Source organism: Adiantum capillus-veneris, chromosome 16 (assembly GCF_014529385.1).
Source record: "Adiantum capillus-veneris isolate H3 chromosome 16, ASM1452938v2, whole genome shotgun sequence".
NCBI classification, from domain to species: Eukaryota; Viridiplantae; Streptophyta; class Polypodiopsida; order Polypodiales; family Pteridaceae; genus Adiantum; species Adiantum capillus-veneris.
This window is the reverse complement of record NC_140946.1, coordinates 118448350-118468878: the sequence shown is the minus strand read 5'-3', so window position 1 is coordinate 118468878 and position 20529 is coordinate 118448350.

The following is a 20529-nucleotide window of genomic DNA, read 5'->3' as shown; positions in this document are numbered from 1 at the left end:
CATTTGACCTATCAAAACAAGTCCAAATCCAAAAAGATTTGAGATTTAGCTTGTAGACACAGTCAGCAACAAATTTCTAAGAATCAAGTCCAGATGCGGTTGAACATGGATCGTGATCCACGTACCTCAACCTTAGAATTTGATGAAAATTGGTATCAAGCATGTACATGACCTTCTCTACACAATCAAAATTTGGGAAAATTTGGAGAAAAAAAATTGACAGAGGAACATGGATCGCGATCCATGTATCTCAGCATAGTGGGGGTATCTGAGTTGGTGATCTTGTAGATATACTTGACTACATCTCAAATCTCAAGTTTGAGCTCAAAATACCTTCTGGAGACCAAGATACAAGCCAAAGTTCCTATTTTCTAGTCCTGGAATTGTTTTGAGTGTTGTTTCAAGTGCAATTCACCAAAATTGATCTAACTTTTGATACACAACTCCAAATTGAGTCAGGTAAAGCCAGGAAGAAAGCTTGCAAGCAATAGGATTTTTAGAGCTGAAATTTACCAGGTTTCCTAAATCCAAAACTTTTAGGGTACCCATAACTGGTTTCAGAAACCAAAAGAGTCACAAATTCCTGACTTTTGAGAGACCTGATGAAGGGCAAAAAGGGATAAGTTGCACTAAGCCAAAGTGGGTGTAAAGTGTGAGCTTTTTCCTAAGGTGTGAGTCAAGGAGAGGAGAGTGGATTTATCCCACATGCTGTGGAGCAAGGTTGTAGAGCTACTTAAAGCTCATTTCATGAATGAATAAACAACAACTCCATTTTGCACTACATGCTTGTCTATGGTGAGCTTGTGCTAAGCTAAGTCAATACTCAAGATTGTGTTTATGAGTCCAAGCTAATTCTATCTTGGAACCTAATTCACTTGAGTGATAACTTGCTTACACACACGCTCACACATTGAAGCTATGTTTCTCTTTCATCCACCATAGGTAGCACGGTCCAATTCCTAACATTTGGTATCAGAGCCATGGTATGCTAGCTAGGCTTGCTATTATGCATTGGCATGTTTGTACAATTAGCATTCATTGATCATCATTAGATAGATCCATTAGGCTTGCTCTTTTATTGCATAATGCATACCTATTTAGTATTCCATTGGCTAGCATGAGCATGTTCTTGAGCTAAAGACTCTTGAGCCACTACTCACTAGCTAATTGGAAGATTAATTAGCATAAGATTTCATTAATTTGCCAATAGAAATTTGCATTTTGCATCAAAATCTGCTTCTCATTTTAGCAAAATTGGCATTCACCATTGGTGTGTGCGTGTAGCCTGTCTCAAGAGCTATCCGACGACTATTTGTTCGCTCTAATCGGGTTTCTAATTTGTACCTAATTGTCCACTTAATTTTGCAAGATTAGTAGTTCCATTTGCTCTTTAGAATTTCTGTCCTGCAGCAACTCAAGAGTTGTGTGTGTGTGTGTGAGGGAAGCATTTAATGCACAAAAGAAATTTTTTGGAAGAGTTTTCAAAAGTCCTCAAAGCAACACGTGGGAACCTCCTATTTTTAGGGACCATTGACATTTTTTTTTAAGGCGACCATACCCATTTTGGGCGCCCATTGGGCGAACCTCAAATCGGCACCAAGCTCTTTTGAAATCCGAATTTTGGGTCCGCAACGGGGAGATCCCACGACAAAGTGCCTTGGCTTTGCCCGCCTGCCCGCGCTCTTGCCCGTCTGCCCGCGCTCCTGCCCGCCTGCCCGTGCCTTGCCCGGCCTGCCCGACGTGCCCGAAAAGTGTATGCCTTGCCCACTGGCATTAGCCGCCTATCCCACGACCTACTACTTTGGGGGCCCTTTCGGCTTCACAAGGAGCTCTTCAACAAACCCCCTAAGAGGAGCCCGTTCTCACGAGCTTGCTGCCTCAAGTGCCTGATAAGAACTTGCTGCCACCAAACTGCAACAAGGCACCCGAAAGCTTTCAAAGCCTCAAGGCATCAAAGAACTCCGAGTGGAAGAGATAAAGCAACCAAAGGCTTTGATATCAACAACTCTTGTCCGAAGAATTTCAAAAGACTTCATCACGATTCTCCAAAGCACTCAAAGAAAATCTTCAAAGCATCACCAAGCATCCAAAGGAGCATTACTTCATTGTGAAGAGGGGCTTCACCGACATTGAAGAGGAGCTTCACATTGAATTAAAAATCCAAAGTACAAATTGAAATCTTGTAGCCAAGCACAACAAATTTCTTGCAATGTATGTAATTATATTTGTCTACATGGATGACATTATGTGCTTTTGTAATGGGATAGACATTGGCATTGGAGAGTCTCCAAATTGCTAAAATCTCTCCATGTGTGAAGAATTTGTGACAAATTGTATGAGAAACTCCGCATGCTTGGGCTCTCGGAGTATGACCAAGATGGAAGAGAGCATTAATTTTTTGCATAAATATTTTCATAGGACATTTTAGCATATTGTTGCATGTCATTATGACGCATGGAATAAAGCCTGATTGCACGACAAAAAAGGGGACAGAAGCACTCATTCGAGAGGAGGATACGAAGTCAGACCATGGAGCAGTTGAAAGCAACAGCAGAAGCAACGAAGGCAAGAGACCTGACAGAGGATCGGCTCACATAGCAGAAGACAAAAAGGATGAAGACGAGAGCAACGTTGTCTTTTATGAAGACCGATTTTGAAGATGCAGACTCTCTACTTGTAGGGGAGGACTTTTTCCTGTGTGGATACCAGCTTATCATCCTGTGTGGACATCACCATCCTTTGTGGATTTTTCTTGTGTGGATTTTTACCATCCTCTATGGATATCACCATCCTTTGTGGACTTTATTTTCCTGTGTGGATATCACCATCCTATGTGGATTTTGTTAGCCTGTGTGGATCATGCATCTTCAGTATCTTGTCTTAGTCCAAACCTCAAGGGGAGGATTGTAAAGTGTGAGCTTTTTCCTAAGGTGTGAGTCAAGGAGAGGAGAGTGGATTTATCCCACATGCTGTGGAGCAAGGTTGTAGAGCTACTTAAAGCTCATTTCATGAATGAATAAACAACAACTCCATTTTGCACTACATGCTTGTCTATGGTAATCTTATGCTAATCTAAGTCAATACTCAAGATTGTGTTTATGAGTCCAAGCTAATTCTATCTTGGAACCTAATTCACTTGAGTGATAACTTGCTTACACACACGCTCACACATTGAAGCTATGTTTCTCTTTCATCCACCATAGCTAGCACGGTCCAATTCCTAACAGTGGGCTTGTCAAGTACTATCTTGAGAGTTTTGAGAGAGCCTCAACCATGACAAATCATCCACCGCCAGAGATTTTCACACTCAGAGGCATGAAAAACATTGCAATGCCTACAACAGGGGGATTGGGAGAATATATAGAGGAGAGGCATTCTCTGATCAACAAACCAAACATGAGATTCATTAGAACCAATGAAGCCATGCGAGTTCTTATTACGGATTATGCTCATGAAGGCTTATATAGGTTCACAATATATCTTCTACAAGTGTGTAGAGCCCTATGCTAGAGAGTTGACCACCCATAAGAATCTCTATGCATTCGCGTATACAGATGCCCATGGAGTGCAAGTTTTGATGGTAGATAAGTATGGAAGAGAGTACAAACTTGTTGATCCAATTGACCTACAGAGATATACGTACAAGGGTTGTCATAATAACTAATATCTAATTCTCCTAAATAATTTTCTCATGTTAAACTGATCATTTAATATGGGGAAGTACCAGGGGAGAAAAAGCTAGATTATTAGTAAGGCTAGCAGACTGGTCACAGTTGGGGGCCCACAGTAGGGATCCAAAGGGGTACCATCTGCAGAAGAGCAATGTGCAATGTGCAATGAATGGGCTTCAAAGGCCTTAGGGTTCAGCCCATTAAGACTTCCAAAAGGTTAAGTTCCAAAATTTAAAAGTGTAATTCCAATGGTCAAATGTTAATGGAATTGGATGCTTTGTGTGTGTACAAAAGTCCAAATAGCTAGAGGACAAATTAGAGGACGAGATGGGAAGATGACAAAGCTTGTGAAGTGACTAGACACACACACACACACACACTATACACCTAAGCTTACCCTTTCCACAAAGTAAACATGACACATGTCAGGCATGCAAAGAAACCCCCAATTCTTGCTTGAATCCTATTGCATGGACAAAGAGGTGGACCAATGAGGATTGAGCTAGTGTAAATTCAATTTCTTATTTTAGAAATGCTTGATAAAAGAAACATGAGAATTAATCTCCCAAAAAGACTATTGGACAGTCAAAAGGTCCAATGAGAAATAAGCAGCCCACAAATTTGCTTAATTCCTATTGGCCAGAAGACTAAAAGGTCCAATAACAATTTAGATAATTAAATCAATTATCTGAGCTTTTACAAAAGAGAAAAGGGGTGGACACTTGTCACAACGCTCTTGACTAGACCTCTCAAATGCTATTGACTAATCTTTTCACCGGCCAATAGGAAGCCAGCATGAGTAAAAAGCTTGCTCAAATGCTATTGGCTAAGCTTTTCAAGGGCCAATAGGAAGCCATCATGAGTAAATTGCAAGAGGGGTCTACCAAGATGAGAGAGGGGGCTGATTTGTAAAGGCATAATTCCACACACACTCACACAACTCATGTGTAGAGCAAGAAAGTCATCTCCTTCTCCAAGCTTTAATGGAAAGCTCATCTTCTTCTCTAAGATTGGAGAATGAAGGCCTACACCAACAAATCTTGGATATGGAATGCAAATCCAACCAAGAGCCAAGCTTCAATGCCATGCTTCTCTCCTCTATTATCTAATTACTAAGCTAAGCTAAGCTACAAGATTAATTAAGTGAGGAAATACTTCTTTCTCGTAAGAATACTCCTTCTTCCTATAGATCTACTCTCATACCCCGCTAGCTCTCACCATCTTCGAAGGTGTGTGAGGTCTTGGGTCTGAGACCAACGAGGAATTGATGTTATATGTTATCACGTGTAAGTTTGGTGCATGAATCTTCCATCTTCATAGCACCAACGAGTTTTTACCAAGGAACACAAAGAATTGTATAGTACAAAGTCTCTCTTAATGGGAGAAGCTATAACACAAATGCCTAATGGAGGCGGGACCGGTCCATGTAAATCCGGTCCTCAATAGTTGTCAATTGTTCTATTTCTCTCCCTCTTTCAAGTATTGTTATGCCAAACTAATTAGGTGTTATGCTAATGTTGCTATCTCCAACCAAGCACTCTTTTATGCTCATTAGGAACTTGCTCTTAATGAAATACTCACTATGTTAAATTATTTTCCGTTATTTACAAGCTGTATAGACCATTAAATGTTAGATTGGTATCAAAGCTATCGGTTTCTCTTTTCTTGCTCAAGAAGAGAGGTCCTCAAGCTTGCTACAAAAGGTTGGTATTATTAATTGCATGAGGGTAAGTAGAATAGGGATTTATTATCCTTGACGTGCGCCTGCTTCGTGCAGTTAATGGGGTATCACCGTCGAGAAGTATGGTCTTAATAATGGAGTCCCAAAGGGCTTGCCTACGGCTTAACCATTATTGAGCTATTAGAAGCTTGACAAGAACCAGTGCCGACTGGGCTATGATAAACCCTCTCTTCTATTCCTTGCAATTAATGATATTCTGAGCCACGGGTATAGATGCTTGAGTGCTTATCTTTGAAAGTAAAGAGGAGTAGCAACTAGGGCTTGAAGTGCCAAAGTACAAGTAAAAATTTACACCTAAAACTTAGTTAGAATGGCTGACAATAGTAGAGAGAGTGAAATTAATGTTGATGGCTTTGATTTTGCTAATGGTCAAGCTACTAATGATGCCCCTATGCTTGTGAACTATCTTGTTACTAGGCTTCAACAAGCCATGGGCAACCCATCTCTCCAAGGTGAAGTACAACAGCAATTATGCATCCATGGGATTCTCCAATTTCCTCACCTAGAAGAGGGAGTGCCTATGAAAGCTCCTAGTGAGATTTCTAAAAGAGGCTCTCTACGGTGAGAGAAGAGGAGGACCCATACGAAGGACCCAGAAGCTTACAAGTTGACGGGGCAACTCCCTCACCAAGGAGAGCACAAATCTCAACGGTAGAGCCCCCACTGAAAGAACAAGAAAGAAGTGAATCTCCCGCCACCTCGGCGGAGATGGCAAAGAAGACGGCGGGCAAAACGCTCTCCAACACCCCCTAAACGGAGAAGACCATCGGATAGTCTTTCTCACCGTAATTCAAAGAAGGAAGAAAGGAAGTATGAGAAGAAAAAGGCAAGAAAGAGGTCACCCTCTTCTCCATCTTCATCATCCTCCTCTTCTAAAGGAAGTGATGGTGTAGCTCCCAAAGAATTCAAAAGGAGAGGACATAGGAAATCCTATGCCGCTTGGAAGAGGTCATCCAAGCTCAAATAGTTCAAGGAGGGAGGAAAGAGTATCTCTTTTCTTACCTACGATGGCACCTTTGGTGCTATGGACAAACTCTTGGCCTTTATTCAACAATTTGATGCGGCATTTGGAGATGAGGGCTTCACGGAGTCCTCTAAGATACGTCATGTAGCCATGCATCTCCAAAAGTCCGCCAGGCAATGGTGGTCTAGCCTACGAGCAAATGGTGAAGCTCCACGAACATGGAAAGCTTTAAGAGCTTTCATTATAAAGCAGTTTTTGGCTAGCGATGCCAAAGACAAAGTGCTCACCGAATGGCGAAGCTTGAAGCTCTCTCCCTACGAATCTATTCACAAATACGTAGACAAATTTTGGGATTTACATCTCAAAGCCACTGTCTACAAAAAGATAGATTTTGGAGAGCAAAAACAACAATTTTGTGCGGGTTTATCTGAAGATATGGCGGAGTATGTCAACTCCCAAAGGCCTCGCACTATTTCAACAGTCATACACCATACTATGGTGGCTTCTTGAATCCACTTCCAACAAGGGGCTAAGAAAAATCTTAAGCCCATGGAAAGCAAAGACCGTAATGAGCCTAAGGGGAAGGACCATGTCCAAAAGTTTCCCAAGGGCAACTTCAACAACAACAAAGCTAAGGAGAAGGGAGTCTACAAAGGAAAAAATAGACTCTCTCCTGAAGAGCTAGAGCGTTATCGCAAGGATAACCATTGTTTCAAATGTGGGGAGCAAGGGCATGCTTATCATGCTTGCCCACAAAAGAAAACACGCAATGAACCTCCTAGAGCTTCCATAATTGAAGTTCAAGAAGAAGATGCTCATCGCAAAGGATCTCCTCCATGCCATGCTTGGGGAAAGGTAAGAGAACATCACTACAAGAGGTTGTGTGCTCTTGTGACGCTGTTAGCGACGGAAATACACTGGGTTTTTATAACCCCCGGCGTCGCTAAAACCGTCGCTACGAGCGTCGCTATAAGCGTCGCTATATAGCGACGCCTATAGCGACGTTTACACAGAAGACTATAGCGACGCTCATAGCGACGCTTATAGCGACGCCCGAGAGAATTTTTTTTTGGTGGCAGGGCATTGAATGCCCTGCCACCCATCAACCATATTGTACTTGATTCACTTTTTAAAAAAAGTGCAAAGGTAGATAATAGACCCAAAATAGTCACCCACAAGACGCATTGTTTGCAAAATTGACAATTGTACACATCATAAGCAAAATGAATTGATTGGCAAATGTAATAATGACAATTGTACAACATCATAGGCATAAAGAATTGATTGGCAAAAGGAACTGCGGTGACAAATGTAATAATATACATGGTTCAAAAAGACGTATAAAATCCGTCTCATGATACATAAGCTATGAGAAACCCTAAACTAATGCTATCTAGCTACGGCTAAACTGACGTCGTCTAGTCAGACGTCTCATCGCGTCCAAGCGACGTATCTGTCGGATTCTGCAAAAAAAGACAATAAGACAGCTTTCAGTAAGTATAAACATATAACGACATTTATAAAACAATACAAAAAATAAAAAAGAGTAAACCCTAATGCTAACCATGCCGCCGCGAGAACTGAGAATGTCCATCAGGGCGTTTAAGCCCTTCCTACCTGCGTACTCGCGCTCGTACGGTGTGGGATCACGTCCTGTCATCGACCACTGTCAAAACATACAAAGATTTCATTATGTTAGAACTAAAAAACTCATAAACCCTAAACTATCGAACATGCATAAAGAGCAATGTGAAAACACTTACAAAATCGGCCTCAAATGATGCCCATCCACCGCTCCCCAAGTGGTGCGAGCTCCCTGCCTCTACTCGCGCTCTCGCTGCATCCTTTTGTTGCTTCCACTTGTCGGGATTCTCGCGCGCTACTTTCTTCGCATTCTTCCAATCTTCTTTGGCCAGCCAATCTGGCATGTTCCACCCATTCTTGATTGCTTTTTGCACTTCGGAACGCTTGTGTTTGCAGTATTCGTGCATTCGAATCTTCATCAGGTCTTCATTGAAGCGCTGATCCCGTGTTGGAACGGGAAACTCATCATGAAGTATGCTGATGACTCTGTTTTTTAAATCACTTGGTACTTCACTCCATTTGTTTAGTATGTAGTGTCTAAACAGCTGAGAGCAAAGACCACACATGCGCGAGATCACCTTCTTGCCGTCATCATCCATGATGATGCCGCCGCTGATGTCGACGGAGTAAGGCAAGCCCTCTGGCCGGTGACGCGTGAACCTGGGTGTCCCGGCAGGGGTCTCTAGCGGCGTGTCGATGGGGGTACGGACGTCAGGTGTCTCCACCGGCGTCTGGGCCCCGAAGCGAGGAGTGTCGAGTGGGGTGGCTCCTGGCGGAGTAGGTAGAGGTGTGTAGCTTCTAGGAACAGTCAGCTGTGCAAAACCTGGCATAGATGGCGATGCTGTGGCTGGTGTGGGGGCGGGCAAAGAAGGGGAGGGTAAATAGCCTCGTCGAACACGAGGGAGTGTGGAGGCATCGGTGGCGGAATCCCCACAACAACCGCCACCGCCACCACTAGAGCGCCGGTGTCTAGACGAGTGTGAAGCTCGTCTCGTCGACGCCGAAGCTTCGGAGCGCGCCGAATGCTCCGAAAGAGAGGGAGATGCGGATAGAGTAGGAACGCGCGATGATGCGCCAGAGCGATGACGCTCCACGTACCACTGTCTCTGCTGCAGTGACAAAGAAGAAAGAAACTCCTCATCATCCATACCTGCATTAAACACACGAATATTTAAACTTAATATTGAATGAATAGAGTAGACAATGACGCAGAGACCTTCAAGATGCAAAATCGGTTGATTTTAGCCTCTAGATCTTCCGTCATCTTCTTCTCAACACCGAGATTGCACATGACAATCCTAGATATGCGCTCATCATCTATGGTTCGCCATAGCGTGTCCCGGGATTTATCAAATCCGTCTAGCCACTCTCCAATGTACACTAGGGACTCTGATACCAACCAACCTTCTGCCATGCTACCCTCCGGACGTGCCTTTTGACGCACATATCCCTTAAGCGTTTTCATGAAACGCTCTAAGAAGAACATCCATCTGGAATGAACTGTGCTAGCTATTTCCACCTCATCAACTATGTGAACAAGAAGATGCACCTGAATGGTTAGCATTGTAGTAGGAAAATGTTTCTCAAACATGCACACAAGCTCCGCAGCATTTAGTTTGGCGAATGGTATGGAGTCTACGTTGATCTCCTTTTGTGAGATCCATTGCACCAGCTTTGCAAGTTTGTAGATTGTGTTACGGATGTCGAGAGACAAACATCCCTCAATGGCAACCGGTAAAATAAACTGTAAAGTATGTGCAGCAATGATATTAAAGTCCACATTTTATGCAATGATATTAAAGTCCACTATGAACGTACCTGACACATTTTATGCCAATCGTGTGACTTCGAACCAGTAAGCTTTCCTTCTTTAGTAAAACACGTTCGGAGCGAGTGCATTACGCCAGTGGGGGTCCGCAAAGATCGAATGGTCTCTTTTACTTTGCGTTCTTGGGCTCCTGTGAAAATCCATGGTGCTTTAGGGAGTTTTATCGATCCATCAGACGCTGTTTGCGGCCAATATTGCTCCATACGATCCACATTTCTAAGGTCAACTCTGGCTCCCAAAGTATCTTTCTTGCCGGTCAAATGGTCCCATAGTAGATTACCCACATTCTTGAATATGTGCATTGGATCGAGCAAGTGATTGATCATGAGTCGGGGCCAGTATGGTAACTCGTACCATAGAGATAGTCTCTTCATCCCTGGAGGCAATCCGTCATCGCACATCTCCTTCTGCTCTAACCATGCTTGTGCAGACATCCTTGGTGGCTCTCTTCCCAAAAAGCCGTCGCGTAACACATGATTCTCTGGAAGATACGCTTGATGACCTTCGTAGATTTGCTTCTTCAGTGAGGGTGCCCTACGTGCATTCAGTCTAGGTCCACATGTGACACATGCTCTGTATCCGCTTGTTTGAAGCCCTGCATGTATACACATGATAATAGATCAACTATGGGAAAAAACAAGATTTACAGTGTCTGAGTGAGGAGTGTCAATAGATCACCTGAGCATTCTGTTAGCCCGGGATAGTCATGCATGGTCCACATTAGAATGCCTCTGATCAAAGCATTCCGTCGTCCTGTGTGTCGGCTCATATCCACCACCTCTATGCCAATCCACAATTGTTGTAGCTCTTCCAATAGTGGACGAAGATACACATCCATATTCCCCACTTTATATCGCCCTAGCACAATCAAGCTTAGCCATAGGTGCCCCTTCTTCGTAGTCAACCACAGGGGAATGTTGTAGTTGACGATGACAACGGGCCATACACTGTAAGATGTTGATCTTTGACCAAATGGATTTACGCCATCCATAGCCAAGCCTAAGCGCAAATTTCGAGCTTCCCTGGCAAAATCCGACCATGTTCCATCTATATGTTTCCACGCTACGCAATCTGCAGGAATTCGTAGCACACCATCCGAAGATTTATTCTCCTCATGCCATGATGCTAGGGCGGCCATGGACTTACATTCGAAGAAATGCTTAATGCGAGGAAGCAGAGGGAAATGTCGCAAAACCTTTTGTGGAATTTTTGTCCCGTGGAGATCTACTCGATATCTTTCGGAATCACATTTCGGACACTTCTCCATGTCTATGTATTCCCCTCTGAAAAGAATGCAGTCATTAGGACAAGCGTGGATAGAATTGTAATCCATCCCCAAGTTTCGCAAAATCTTTCTTGCTTCATCTTGGGAATCTGGCATCACATTGTCAGCTGGTAGTATGTGCTCTTTCAGCAATCTACACAACATAAAAATATGATACAGTCGTGTAAAAATCTATCAGATCATTATACATTTAGAGTTCTATTAAAGTAAACTAATTGTAATAGATCACCTGAAAAGCGCTGTGACGCTAGTGTCACTCCATCCAAACTTTTCCTGCATGTTGAGAAGAACCAGGAGTGCTTTCAATCTAAACATACGTGCTCCATTATACAATGGCGTATCGGCTTCACTTTTCATATCATCATAGATAAGCCTTTCTGAATCCATGATCGTCTCTATCATTTCATCAATCTCGGGCTCAAACATTGCCTCGTTGGGAATGTGCTCTGCATGATCATCCCCCGAGCTGTCAGAGGCTACATCTTGTGGCCTCACATATGCTGCTTGACCAAAGCGCCTGCGAACACGTCTATTGGGTTGCAAGATTGCTGCTTGTTGGCCAGCGTCAGAGTCCGACGAGTTATAATTGGCAACAACTCGATCTATAATAGATGGATCGAACTCGCCAAATTCGCGAACGTGCTGCAAAGAAACACGTCTTGTCCGTCGCACAGCATGCTTGCATTGATTACAAGGACATAAGACCCTCGTTGAGAGATAGGTGTTTCGGTTGGACAGTCCCACATCCTCGTCGCTACTCATAATGAGGATAAAAAACTTATAACCTGGACAAAAAATTTAATATTCTATTGGCATTCTTCGTCTTATCTCTCTCTCTCTCTCTCTCTCTCTCTCTCTCTCTCTCTCTCTCTCTCTCTCTCTCTCTCTCTCTCTTTACCTCACATTCTCTAGTCATGTCCAATCCCCGCACACCTCGGTCTAGAGTTGCACGGAGATCAGAACCACCGGGTTATAATCTCGTCGTTATTGGTCAATACCTATATTTGTGGGTACAAGAAATCTACACACCCACGTCTACATGATACTGCATGTAGTGGAAAAAACCCCTTTGCCTCTTCTCTAGCTGTAGCACTTCACTTCATCTTAACATCTTTTCACAGTAGATCTTTTCACTGTTCGTCTAACTCTAAACCCTAAACCGTAAGCAATTCTTGCGTGGACTCGATCTAACGTAAATAAGCGTAAATCTAAATAAACGTAAATCTAACTAAAAATAAAGCTAAATCTAATTTAACGTAAGTCTAATGACTAGAGGTTGTCTAGATGGTCATTGTGTCGGGGATGTAGTGACTCTTGCCGCCCTGAAGATCCACCTTCTTCCCTATCTTCTGAAGAATTTTCACCAGTACTTTTGGATCGACGGAGCCCACCATGAGTGAAGGCAGCAATACCCTATATTCCATTGAGGGCTTTCTTCACCCGCTTCATGCAGGCATCGCAGTCTATGGAGACCTAAATCTAATCTAATATAACGTAAATCTAAATCTAGCTTAAATAAACGTAAATCTAGTTAAAAATAAACCTAAATCTAATTTAATGTAAGTCTACATATAACTTAATCTTTAACGTCTTTTAAGATAGTTTCCTACGACGTTATAACTCTCTTCTTCTTGTGTGTGTGCGCGTGTGTGGATGTGTGTGCCAATAAAAAGAGATAAATGGTATAACCTTTCTATCACCCATGCCAAGTATGATAGATTGATTATGCCATTTCCCTCTTGAATAATAGGTCTTGAGTTCAACTCCTCGTCGGCTAGATCTTTAGGTCTTTTAATTTTAATTAGTTTCCTACGACGTTAAATTAGTTTCTCTCTCTTTCTCTCTCAATGTGTGTGCGTTTTTTTGGATCGTATGCATGTTTTCTCTCTCTTTTCCTCTCTCAATGTGTGCGTTTTTTGTTTATGCATGTTCTCTCTCTCTTTTCCTCTCTCAATGCGTGCGTTTTTTGTTTATGCATGCTCTCTCTCTCTCTTTTTCTCTCTCAATGTGTGTGTGCATTCTTTGTTTATGTATGTGTGTGTGCGTTTTTGTTTTTGTTTGTACTCTCTCTCTCTCTCTCTCTCTCTCTCTCAAAAACACTATGTGTGTGTGTGTGTATGTGTGTGTGTGAGAGAGAGAGAGAGGGAGAGAGAAAGAGGGGAAGGGAACATGAGAATTAGGAGAGGGAAGGAGCATACCTGGCTCTCCTTCCTCTCCTCGTGTGTGTGTGTGTGTGTGTGTGGAGAAGAAAAAGAGAGAGAGAGAGAGAGAGAGAGAGAGAGAGAGAGAGAGTGAGGGAGAGCGTTACCTGCTCCTTGCTTGAGGGCGCCGAAAAACTCAGATCTGAGATCTGAGTTTTTGGGCGCGCTCGGTTATTTTTTTACCCCAGCCGGCGTCGCTATGAGCGTCGCTATAAGCGTCGCTATGAGCGTCGCAAATTTACAAAGAAATTTGCGACGCTCATAGCGACGCTTATAGCGACGCTCATAGCGACGCCGGGAATTTTTTTTTGGAGCGTCGCTGTGTGAGCGTCGCTAATATGAAGAGCCTCTTTTAGTGCATGATGCTTTCATTCTCTTCGACAATGGCTGTACTCACAATTTCATATCCACGGAGTTGGCCACTAAGCTAGGCATCCAAGCCTTTGAGATGGGAAATACCCTACCAGTCGATGGTGCTTTAAAGGGAGAAGAAGTCCCAGTTACTCCCTTAATTGGGAAATTGAGGCTTCATGTCCAAAGTTATGTGGACAAAGAGGATTTCTTCACATCTCCCCTTAAGCATGAGGATGTAATCCTAGGGGCACCATGGTTTAATCGCAGGGAAGCCAACATCAAGTTTCGTGAAAGGCAAATTTACTTTAAGTACAGGGACAAAGACATGTACATATATGCTAACGAGTCATGTACTATACCTCTTGTACATAAGCAAGCTTTTGATAAGTCAATAAAGAGCTCTATTTCCGTGTACATGATATTTGTAAAAGACTCTCAAAATGAACCTAATGTTCTGTCAAATAAAAATAAAGGGAATAAAAAAGAATTAGGGTTATCTAATTTCCTTAATGAATTCCAAGATGTTTTTATTGACGACATCCCTAATGAATTGCCTCCAAAATGAGGGGATATTGAGCTTCTTCTAGGAAGCTCACCGCCTAATAAACCTCCTTATCGAGTTTCTCAAGCTCAATAAGAGGAAATTATGTGGCAAGTGCATGAGTTGGTTGAGAAAGGAATGGTTAGTCCTAGTTCATCTTCATTTTGTTCACCAATTTTATTAGTGCAAAAGAAAGATGGCACATATCGTATGTGTTTCGACTATAGAGCACTAAATAGGATCACTATCAAAAATAGGTTTCCAATTCCACGGGTAGAAGACCTATTTTGATAAGCTACAAGGATCGACCTACTTCAGTATTTTGACCTAAAAAGTGGCTATCACCAAAAAAGGATTGTTGATCAAGACATTGTAAAGACCGCATTTTGCACTACGTTTGGTCTGTTCGAATTCATTGTCATGCCTTTTGGCTTGACCAATGCACCAGCTACATTCAACCGCATGATGGAGAAGCTCTTTAGGCCTCACCGCAGTTACACTGGAGTGTTTTTTGATAATATAATCATCTACTCCAATTGCTTGGACGAACACAAACAGCACCTCCAGGTAATTTTTCAAGTTTTGCGAGAGAATAAGCTTTACATAAATCAAAAGAAAAGTGAAATTTTCTTACAAGAGATTCAATATTTAGGTCATATTATCTCTAAAGATGGCATCCAAATGGATCCATCAAAGTTAGAAGTAATAAAACCATGGCCTAACCCAAAGAATCTGCATGAATTAAGAAGCTTTATAGGTATGTGTGCATACTATAGACGCTTCATAGAAAAATTCTCACTCATAGCAGGGCCATTGTATGACCTAACAAAAAAGAACCATTAAGTATGCATGGACTACCAAGTAGAACACTTCTTCTGAAAAGCTTAAAGAGAAGCTTATATCTCAACCTGTGCTTACACTATCGGATCTCTCAAAGCCATTTGAGGTCCAATGCGACGCTTGTGGTGATTGCCTTGGAGCCGTGCTGCTCCAAGAAGGGCATGCCATAGCATATGAAAGTTGAAGGCTCGACCCAGTTGAGCAAGATCTAGGCATATATGAAAAGGAACTCCTCACAGTTCTACATGCCTTAGACACATGGAAGCACTATTTATTGGGGACTCCTTTCATTTTGTGGACGGATCACCAAAGCCTCAAGTACTTCATGACGCAGACCAAGCTTTCCAACAAACAAATGAGGTGGGCAAATTTCCTTTTGCAATTTCATCTTCATATTGCTCACATTGCTGGCAAGCATAATCAAGTAGCTGATGCACTCTCAACACGACCGAGAGTGAATGCGGTTTCCATAGCAACTCACAATGATCTATCTTCTATGATAGATGAGTACGCTATCGATTCCGATTTTAAAGATGTGATGTCAGCCCTTGCAGTAGGGAAGAAAGAGGAACCATTTACCCTACAAGATGGTTATCTTCTCTATAGTAATAGGCTATGCGTTACTAACTCACTACGTGAGAAAGTAATGTATGAATCTCATGCTCCTCCATATGCAGGGCATAGAGGGATTCAAGCTACCCTAAGAGGGATACAAATATACTTCTATTGGCCTACCATGAAAGAAAACATACAAGAGTATGTTTCAAAATGTGTGGTTTGCCAAAAGACAAAGTTTGATAGAGGAAAGCAACCTGGTTTGCTTCAACCTTTGCCAATCCCTAATTCACCCTAGGAGAGCATATCCATGGATTTTATCTTTGGATTGCCTAAGTCTATCCATGGGAATATGGGAATATGGACAATAGTAGACAGGTTTAGCAAACAAGCGCATTTCATACCTGTCAAAAAGACTATTAAGGCCCATCAAATGGCAACCCTCTTTATATCACAAATCTTTAAGTACCACGGCTTGCCAATGTCAATAGTATCGGATAGAGATCCTAGAATGACCAGCAATTTCTGGAAGGGTCTCTTTGAGAATTTAGGTACAAGGCTAAATTTCTCTTCGTCCTATCACCCGCAAACGGATGGTCAAAGTGAGATAGCTAACCTAACAATTCTTGATCTACTAAAATCTTATGTCACTGAAGTAGATCAAAGATCCCAATGGGAGAAGTACTTACCTTTAATGGAGTATGCTTAGAATAACACAGTACATACATCCACGGGAAAAGCACCTTCTAAGGTAATTGAAGGAAGATCAAAAAGTCCCTTGCTACTTAAGGTACATGGGAAGATCTTCGCTGCAGATGAATATAGCCGTGACCTACAAGAATCTTTCCAAAAGATTACAGATGCTATAGCCATCTCACAGCAAAGGCAAAAGGCTGCTGCTAACAAGCACAAAAGATCCCTAAACTTTAAAGAAAATGATTGGGTCTTGCTTAAATTTCCCAAGGTTCGATTAAGACACACGACGGACAAGAATCCTACGGGACACCAAAAATACTATGCTAAACTAGCAAAAAGGTATTATGGTCCCTTTCAGATTCATAAGCCAATCAATGAAACGGCTTATCAGCTCAAGTTGTCCAACCACTGGCTCATACACAATGGTTTCCATGTGAGCCTGTTAAAGCCTTACCAAGGAGAGCCACCCCAAGAAGCAACCATAGAAGACCCACCGGAGATTGAAGACCAAGAAGAGGTACTATAGCCAAAGTCCATTCTCCGACATGAAGACAAGGTATTAAGAGGTGGTAAGATTATCCGACGGTATCTTATTAAGTTTAAGAATTATCCTTTTGAAGATGCTAGATGGATGCAAGGCATACAATTAAAGGATAACCTAAACCTTGTCAATGCTTAGAATGATTTCCTAGAGTAAGAAAATGTAAAGATGTTTTAACTGATCAATGTTTTTGTCTTATAAGACTCTTTTTTTCCTTTATTGTGCACAAATGTTAAGAAGTATGCATGTTTAGGATCAAGTTTGCGGAGACGACGTCTCCCAAACACCAAGTAGAGCTTGTCACTCTACTATGGAAGATTGATAGGACTAATGCGCAGACATGCTTGCGGCAGCCTCGGCTCTCAAGCACCAAATGGATTAGTCATCCATTATGGAACAATGTCGTGGGGTAAATAGGGATCCTATACCCACTAAGCAAAGGACTAATGACTATGCTTTATCATCTCTACCTCATAGTCGAGGACGATTATGATTTCAAGAGAGAGGTAATGTCATAATAACTAATATCTAACTCTCCTAAATAATTTTCTCATGTTAAACTGATCATTTAATATGGGAAAGTACCAGGGGAGAAAAAGCTAGATTATTAGTAAGGCTAGCAGATTGGTCACAGTAGGGGGCCCACAGTAGGGATCCAAAGGGGTACCATCTGCAGAAGAGAAATGTGCAATGTGCAATGAATGGGCTTCAAAGACCTTAGGGTTCATCCCATTAAGACTTCCAAAAGGTTAAGTTCCAAAAATTCAAAGTGTAAGTCCAATGGTCAAATGCTAATGGAATTGGATGCTTTGTGTGTGTACAAAAGTCCAAATAGCTAGAGAAAAAATTAGAGGGCAAGATGGGAAGATGACAAAGCTTGTGAAGTGACTAGACACACACACTCTATACACCTAAGCTTACCCTTTCCACAAAGTAAACATGACACATGTCAGGCACGCAAAAAAACCCCCAATTCTTGCATGAATCCTATTGGATGGACAAAGAGGTGGACCAATGAGGATTGAGTTAGTGTAAATTCAATTTCTTATTTTAGAAATGCTTGATAAAAGAAACATGAGAATTAATCTCCCAAAAAGACTATTGGACAGTCAAAAGGTCCAATGAGAAATAAGCAGCCCACAAATTTTCTTAATTCCTATTGGCTAGAAGACTAAAAGGTCCAATAACAATTTAGATAATTAAATCAATTATCTGAGCTTTTACAAAAGAGAAAAGGGGTGGACACTTGTCACAAGGCTGTTGACTAGGCCTCTCAAATGCTATTGGCTAATCTTTTCACCGGACAATAGGAAGCCAGCATGAGTAAAAAGCTTGCTCAAATGCTATTGGCTAAGCTTTTCAAGGGCCAATAGGAAGCCATCATGAGTAGATTGCAAGAGGGGTCTACCAAGATGAGAGAGGGGGCTGATTTGTAAAGGCATAATTCCACACACACTCACACAACTCATGTGTAGATCAAGAAAGTCATCTCCTTCTCCAAGCTTTAATGGAAAGCTCATCTTCTTCTCTAAGATTGGAGAATGGAGGCCTACACCAACAACTCTTGGATATGGAATGCAAATCCAACCAAGAGCCAAGCTTCAATGCCATGCTTCTCTCCTCTATTATCTAATTACTAAGCTAAGCTAAGCTACAAGAGTAATTAAGTGAGGAAATACTTCTTTCTCGTAAGAATACTCCTTCTTCCTCTAGATCTACTCTCATACCCCGCTAGCTCTCACCATCTTCGAAGGTGTGTGAGGTCTTGGGTCTGAGACCAACGAGGAATTGATGTTATATGTTATCATGTGTAAGTTTGGTGCATGAAGCTTCCATCTTCATAGCACCAACGAGTTTTTACCAAGGAACACAAAGAATTGTATTGTACAAAGTCTCTCTTAATGGGAGAAGCTATAACACAAATGCCTAATGGAGGCGGGACCGGTCCATGTAAATCGGGTCCTCAATAGTTGTCAATTGTTCTATTTATCTCCCTCTTTCAAGTATGGTTATGCCAAACTAATTAGGTGTTATGCTAATGTTACTATCTCCAACCAAGCACTCTTTTAAGCTCATTAGGAACTTGCTCTTAATGAAATGCTCACTATGTTAATTTATTTTCCTCTATTTACAAGCTTTATAGACCATTAAATGTTACAAGGGTAGTTCAATCTCTACTTACTTTCAGCCAAAAACGATGCGAGAGTACATATATGAGAGGATTCCGGAGGATTTTCTCCAAAACAAGAGGAGAGCACGAGAGACATCTTTCCACTAGACCACAAATTGGTTAGATTGGTGACTAAACCACAACGATGAAGACCATATCAAGTGGCTCAATGCGTCAAAAAAAAGTACGATGGGTCAGGGGATCCATATGCTCATGTCTCACTCTTCAAACAAGTTTTGAGGGCTGAATAGATTGCAGATTTTCATACTCAGTATGAGGGATTTGGGTTGACATTGGAAGGAATAGCCTTGACTTGGTTTCAACCATTGAATAGAGATGATTTTCCCAACAGAGCACAACTCTTGCAAGAATTCACAGAGGATTTCTCAAAGAGGGGGATCAAACACACCATAGTGTTCCAAATCTACGCTTTCAAACAAAAAAAGGATGAGAAAATGAAGGAATCTCTAGTTCACTTCAAACAATACATAGAGAGATGTCCTGTCCAAGTCGCCATTAAAAATACAAGACATAAAACTCAGAGTCGGGTAGCTAAGCTACTAAATGAACGAGGCGTTAGTCCCAAAGCTTCATGTAATATTCTCTGTGGTCTAAGAATCTTAGCTATTCTAGGTACTTCTCAAGTTGGAAGAGTTGAGCATAATTACGTTGTGTCGTCATGCTGGTATAGGTGAGCATAAGAGTCAAAGTCATTGTAGTATAGTTGTAAGTGAAGGAGGAAGTCCAAAATGAGTGGGCAAGCTTCTACATCGAAAACCCTTCTTGGAAACATGGAAGCTACTGAGACGTTCATTAATGTCACGCGTTCTACATTTGTTCCTTGAAGCACCCATCATCTCCATCTCTTACACTGCATGCTTTTGTTCGACAAATTTTCATATGCATATAGAGTGTCCCATAATTGTCACTTGCATTAGACACTCTTCCTTTGTTTCTCAAAAGAACTCGCCTTGCATGACAGGTACTTCAAGTCCAAATGTTCAACTCCAATAAGAGCGTACACCAAAGGCACCTTTTTCCCACCGGGTTTTTCCCTTTGGTCATCTAGGTTTTAGACCCTAATCTAGAATCACATCATCTTGTATATATTCCTTCTACATCAACAATAAGGAAATGGCTACCCAAATAAATCGACAACATTGGAGGAAAAATTGTAGGTCTCCATATGCTTATTAAGAGAATCTTTTATCTCCAAGGTTGACAACAATGCTCCATCAAACAATGGCAAGTCAAAGAATGGCCTATACCGACAAGCAATGAAAATTTAGCAAGCGAGCTATCCACAACAACCATACGTAGCTCACATAGTGCTTCAACATTGGCTATCTATGGTGGAAACTCAAATTGCAGTGGACCTTGAAAGAAAATCCATCATAAAGTCCACGCCACAAAGAGCATCAGTTCTACAAACTCAGACACATCAACATCCATCTTTATGACGGCTAAGATTGGCAAAAAAGAGGAGAATGCAATCAAGAAGAAAAGCTGCCTTAACAATCAAAGCTCAAATCACGTATCAACAACACGTTAGCTATGC